Source organism: Limulus polyphemus, unplaced genomic scaffold (assembly GCF_000517525.1).
Source record: "Limulus polyphemus unplaced genomic scaffold, Limulus_polyphemus-2.1.2 Scaffold10935, whole genome shotgun sequence".
In the NCBI taxonomy this organism is placed as follows: domain Eukaryota; kingdom Metazoa; phylum Arthropoda; class Merostomata; order Xiphosura; family Limulidae; genus Limulus; species Limulus polyphemus.
The window spans coordinates 364-6,878 of NW_013676545.1; the positions used below are offsets into that span (position 1 = coordinate 364).

Genomic DNA, 6,515 nt, shown 5'->3' on the forward strand with positions numbered 1-6,515 from the left:
TTAGAGCGAACACAAAGAAGTGTGATTTTACTCAAGATTGATCAAATGAAGGCTTCTGATTTTGTTGAGTACGATTACTTATTTCCTTTGCTTCAGCGTTGTGGCTTTGGGGTCAATTTCCTGCGGTGGCTGAAACTTTTTTATTCCGGTATTTCTAGTATTATTAAATATAATGGTTATTTTACTGACACTATCAATATTACTCGAGGGCTCCACCAGGAGTGTCCTCTGTCGGCAATATTATACATTCTTTGTGCAAAACCTTTACATTATATGATTGTTCGGCATAATGATATTTTCGGAGTTACATTATTTTCTCGTACTAGTCTTATGTTTCAACATGTTCATGATACTTCTTTGGCGCTTAGTGACGTCTCTTCTATAACTCCTGTTCTCCAAATTTGGTGACTTTATGGGAGGGCGTCAGGTAGTCTGATTAATCATGATAAGTGCAGAGGTCTGTGGGAAGGGAGTTGGGGTTCTCGGGGAGTGGAGACTTTTGAGGGAATTACCATTTCTTCGCAAGGTTCTTGGTATAGTTTCACCACGATAGAGTTGCGATGTACGGTACGAATTGGCAAGATATCTGTGGACGAGTCACTCGTATTTCAACATCTTGGAGGTATAGATAATTATCCCTGAAAGGTAGAGTGTTGATTATAAATGCTTTGGTTGCCTCTGTACTCTGGTATCCACTTTTGCTTTATTACGCAAGGAGTTTTTGATCATTATATGGGAATACATAAATACATACATACGAAGGGGGACTCAACTTTGTAGATATTCGTCTCCTTAAATATATCTATAGATTGAAACTGCTTCAAAATTGCTTATAGAGACAGTGTCTTGATGGTTTAAGTTTGTTATTCGATTTCTATTTTGGTCTTTATAGTGATTTTCAACTCGGTACTGATGTATTTTCATGTCAAATGGTTCCCCGATTGCTGCGCCTTTTACCTTCGTATATCGCTGAGATCTTTAAAAGGATGGATAATTTTCGGATGGGTTTACTCGGAGACCATTAGACGAGATTATGGAAATTTTCGAACTACCTTTGTTTCTCAAACCTAATTTAGTGGATCATCGTAGGCGAACATTTTATTTTACTGAATTTGTAGCAGCAGGTATCACGCGTCTTCGTCATTTAAATTATGAGGTTATCCCCCGTTTTCTAAGGGAATCGGCGATTATTGAATTGGTATTGACTAATAATAGTGATCTCACCAAGGAATTTGTTGGTAAACGTTTCCGTCAATTTTATTCGGCTCTACCCCAAGATTGGACATCCTGTCTTTCTTCTCGATTACCTTCCGGAGGAAGCTTCCCCACACGTGTTTTGTATTTTACACGTAATAATGTTTTGGATTTAAGTTTATTTCAGGGTCTTTCCTTGCGAAAGATATTTATTGCTTTACAGAATAATTTTCACCCCCATATACCGCATCAGTTTTGGAGAAGCTTATGTACCTTCTGTGGTGTGGATAGAGAAACCATTGCTCATTTGTTTTTCCAATGTTCCAAAATACAAGATATGTGGAATTTAGTTTTTAGTTTGTTGAAGATAGTTTTAGGCCATAGCATAATGGACCAAGAAAAAGAATTGGTGGCTTTCGTTGGAATTTTACCCCATTTGAGTTCGAATCACTTCAGATTGTTACGCTTGTGTTCGTGTATAGCTAAGTTTGTGGTTTATTCTGCTCGGTTCGTGTATAGCTAAGTTTGTGGTTTATTCTGCTCGTAGTAAGTTGGTGTTGGTGTTCATTTTGTGAATATCTTTAAAGCTAAATTTCGATTTTTTACGGTTTCGGTTATGATACAAATTGTCAGATTTTTATAATATTTATCGCGATTCTGGGCATTTGGTAAGTGAAGATGTTTAGGGTTACAAAAGAAAATTTTGCTAAAATTAATAAAAATAAGATGATCTAAACTGTTAAACATGAAAAATCAAATACTAATATCATACCAAATCACGACATAGGATTCATCTTATTTTTATTAATTTTAGCAAAATTTTCTTTTGTTATTACTAAATTTCTGTGTATGTAATTTAAGTAAGTATTTTTTTATTACTATCCAGATTTGTATCGACATTGTCATGAGATGTGTTGAATAACTGATGTATGTTTGTTTACACCTTCTCTACGAGGGTGAGTTAATAAAGAGGAGAAAAAAAAAACATTCGCCTAACACCCGGAATTTCCCAGGTTCAAAACCTGGCAGGCACAGAATTTCATTTTATGTCATGAAAGATGTCAATATTATTTAATACCCCTGATTGAGGTTTCGTTTCTTTCACGTAATTCTATACGTTCGACTCACAATTTACAACTCCAAGCAAACCTAATTTCAGTCTCATAGACAACAAGATTATTACTCTTTTGTGTTTTTCATGGTTTTAATTTCCTCTGAGTTTTTGACTAATTTTGACACATACATAAAGAGACTGTGCTTATACATTCATCCATTTTATATATTGAAATAAAAACTACACTCGAAGGCCATTAACTGAAGAAGAAATAAGAGAGGAAAAAAAACACGTATGAGACAGCTGAATGCGCTAATCCCTAAGAAAATAATTCCTTTGTGCCTGCCAGGGCTTGAACCTGGGACCTTCCGCGTGTTAGGCGGATATGATAGCCACTACACCACAAGCACTTATTTTTAGTTTTTGTCTAATTATGATAATTTTATAACGCATACAAATGTAACTTTTGAAACTTTCAACGTATTTTGTGTATTTGAAGGCCTTATATTATTGTAAAAATAAAAACTTTGCATATCAAGGATAGATCTTGGTATATGTTTGTTGTACGACAAATACAATAGTAAATTTTAGTACAAAGTTCTTACTAAGTAACATCAGTACTGTCTGCTGTTTTATTGTTTTATGTCACGTCAGTTCTGCCCGCTGTTTTAGTTTATGGTTTTGAGTAAGTAAAATCAGTATTTCTTGCTGTTCTAGTGCAAGGTTCTGAGTAAGTAACGTCAGTACTGTCTGCTATTATAGTGTGAGGTTCTGCTTATGTAACCTCTGTACTTCCTGCTCTTCTAGTGTGAGGTTCTGAGTTAGTAAAATCAGTACTGCCTGGGATTTTATTGGAATTAGTATTTTTAAATTGAGGTAAGTCGATATTCTTGTGTTATACTTACAGACCTAGTCACTAAGCATTAACCCCTAAGCTTACAATAATGATAGCTAATCCTTAAGTTGTAAAAAAGTTGAAGGAGTAACCTGCTACTTTAGTGTGAGGTTCTGAGTAAGTAACGTCAGTACTGCTTGCTCGTAACATTAGTATTGCCTGCTATTCTTGTTTAAGGTTCTGAGAAAGTAACATCAATACTGCTGATCCTTCTTTTCTTCTCAAGAAATACCTCCACAATCCATTGGTTCATATTTACTTTGCTCTTAAGAAATTTTGTGTGCTATATACTAACGCTAAACTTCAACCAGCTATGATGTAATACTTTGGTCACATTGTCCAAGTGCGTGATTACACACACTGGATTTGTTTTCGATCATTTAAATGCACATGTCTGTATACACATGTTTGATTCCATCAACAAAACTGCAATCCGGGTTTCGATTCCCGCGATTGACACAGCAGATAGTCCAATGCGGCTTTGCTTTAAAACAAACTATTCTTGTGATTAACGGGTTAAACTAACAACTTAGTTAAACGAGTTCGGCATTATTTTGTTTTTGAGGTGTTGATGGGAAGTCGTTTGCATTTATCATACAAAACATATTCAATGTACCTTTCTACATCCATAAAATATTTCCACTAAAGGAGACTTGTTTAGTGTATGTTTTACTATTCATTATATACATATATATCTAAATACTTCTCATAAATTAATATTTTAGTAACAAAATAATCACCACTCGACGCTATAATTGTAAGCAGAAACCTGTTGTGCTAATTTTCTTTCATTATTAAATTTTGTTTTAATCAGAATAACACATGTTGCGTAATAATACAATTTGTATTATAACAATTTATAGCTCTTAGCTCTTTATATTTCCTATTGTTGAGACTTGCAAGGAAATATCCACTAAGCAATCAGTGGGCATGAAGAGTGATAAATGATTTTCATAAAATAAAATTCTCAGACGATTCTAAATGAAATCAAGTAATATGACTTGAGATTCACAGCACGGGAAACCTTTCGGGTGCAAGGTTCTGAATAAGTAACATCAATACTGCCTGTTAAACTAATGCAAGGTTCTGAATAAGTAACTTCAGTATTGCCTGCTATTCTAGTGACGGGTTACGAGCAAGTAACATCAGTGCTGTCTGCTGCTCTAATGTGAGGTTTTATATATGTTACGTCAGTACTGCCTGCTGTTTAAGTGCAAGATCCTGAGTCGGTAACATCAGTACTACCTGCTGTACTAATGTAAGGATCTGAGTAAGAAACATCAGTGCTGCCTGCTGTTCTACTGTGAGGTTCTAAGTTATAACGCAATTACTACCTGCTGTTCTAGTGTGAGATTCTGCATAAGTAACACCATTATCGCCTACTGTTAAAATGCAAGGTTATGAGTAAGTAACATCAGTACCGCTTGCTGTTCTAGTGTAAGGCTATGAGTAAGAAGCATCCGTACTGCCCACTGTTCTAATGCGAGATTCTAAGAAACTAACATCAATACTGCCTGCTATTTTAGTGTGAGGTTCTGAGTAAGTAACGACAGTACTGCCTGCATTCTAGTGTGAGGTTTTAGATAGGTAAGGTCAGTAATACCTGCTATTTTAGGGTGATGTTTTGAGTAAGTAACATCAGTAGTGCGTGCTGTTCTACTGCCAGGTTCTGAGTAAGTAATATCAGTGATGCTTACTAAAGAATTGCAAGGCTCTGAGTAAGTAACATCAGTACTGTCTGCTGTTCTAGTGGAAGGTCATGAGTCGCTAACACCATTTCTACCTGCTGTTTTAGTTTAAGGTTTTGAGTAAGTAATATCAATACTGTTTTCTGTAGAAGTTTAATGTTCTGTGTACGTAACATCAGTACTGTCTGCTGTTCGAGTGCGAGGTTTTGAGTAAGAAACATCAATACTGCCTGCTCTTTTATTGTGAGGTTCTGAGTAAGTAACGTCAGTACTGTCTGCTGTTCTAGTGCAGAGTTCTTCGTAAATAACATCAGTACTGCCTGCTGTTCGAGTGCGAGGTTTTGAGTAAGAAACGTCAATACTGCCTGCTCTTTTATTGTGAGGTTCTGAGTAAGTAACGTCAGTACTGCTGTTGTTCTAGTACAGAGTTCTTCGTAAATAACATCAGTACTGCCTGCTGTTTGAGTGCGAGGTTTTGAGTAAGAAACGTCAATACTGCCTGCTCTTTTATTGTGAGGTTCTGAGAAAGTAACGTCAGTACTGTCTGCTGTTCTAGTGCAGAGTTCTTCGTAAATAACATCAGTACTGCTTGCTGTTATAGTGCAAGGTTGTGCGTAAGTAACATCAGTAGTGCATACTGTTTTAGTACATGGTTTAAGTAAGTAACATCAGTAGTGCCTACTGTTTTAGTGCATGGTTTGAGTAAGTATCATCAGTACCGCTTACTGTTCTAGTGTAAGGCTATGAGTAAGTAGCATCCGTACTGCCTGCTGTTCTAATGCGAGATTCTAAGAAACTAACATCAATACTGCCTGCTATTTTAGTGTGAGGTTCTGAGAAAGTAACGACAGTACTGCCTGCATTCTAGTGTGAGGTTTTAGATAGGTAAGGTCACTAATACCCGCTATTTTAGGGTGATGTTTTGAGTAAGCAACTTCAGTAGTGCATGTTGTTCTACTGCAATGTTCTGAGTAAGTAATATCAGTGATGCTTGTTATATAAGTGCAAGGTTCTGTGTAAGTAACATCAATACCGCCTGCTGTTTTTGCGGAAGATTCTGAGTAATTAAGATAAGTGTTGTCTGCTGTTTTAGTGCAAGGTTCTGAGTAAGTAACATTAGTACTGCCTGCTGTTTACTTCAAGGTTCTGAGTCAATAAAATTAATGCTGCCTGCTGTTCTAGTGCAAAGTCCTGAGTTAGTAACATTAATACTGCCTGCTATTTTCTTGTGAGGTTCTGCATATGTAATGTAAGTACTGCCTGTTGTTCTAGTGTGAGGTTCTTAGTAAGCAACAGCAGTACTGGATGCTGTTCTAGTGAGAGATTCAGAGTAAATATCATGAGTACTGCCTGTTGTTCGAGTGCAAGATTCTGAGTCAGTAACATTAGTACTGTCTGCCGTTTTAGTGTGAGGTTCTGAGAAAGAAACGTCACTAATGCCTGCTATTCTAGTGTGAGGTTTTGAGTAAGCGAGAGTAGTGCTGGATGCTGTTCTAGTGAGAGGTTCTGAGTAAGTAACATCAATACTGGTTGCTGTAATAGTGTAAGGTTATGAATAAGTAATATCAGTGCTGCTTGCTGTTCTAATGCAAGGTTATGAGTTAGTAGCATCCGTAGTTCCTGCTGTTTTAATGCGATGTTCTGACTCATATGACTGTAACTGTACACACGTGCCTCCCATTGA

General features: G+C 36.5%; 1 non-coding gene across 1 annotated transcript; it reads right to left on the bottom strand.

The window, feature by feature from the left end:
• Positions 1–2,585: 2,585 nt before the first annotated feature.
• Positions 2,586–2,658, bottom strand: Trnav-aac. Its single transcript has one exon. It is a non-coding gene; the product is annotated as a tRNA-Val (tRNA).
• Between the last annotated feature and the right edge of the window lie 3,857 nt (positions 2,659–6,515).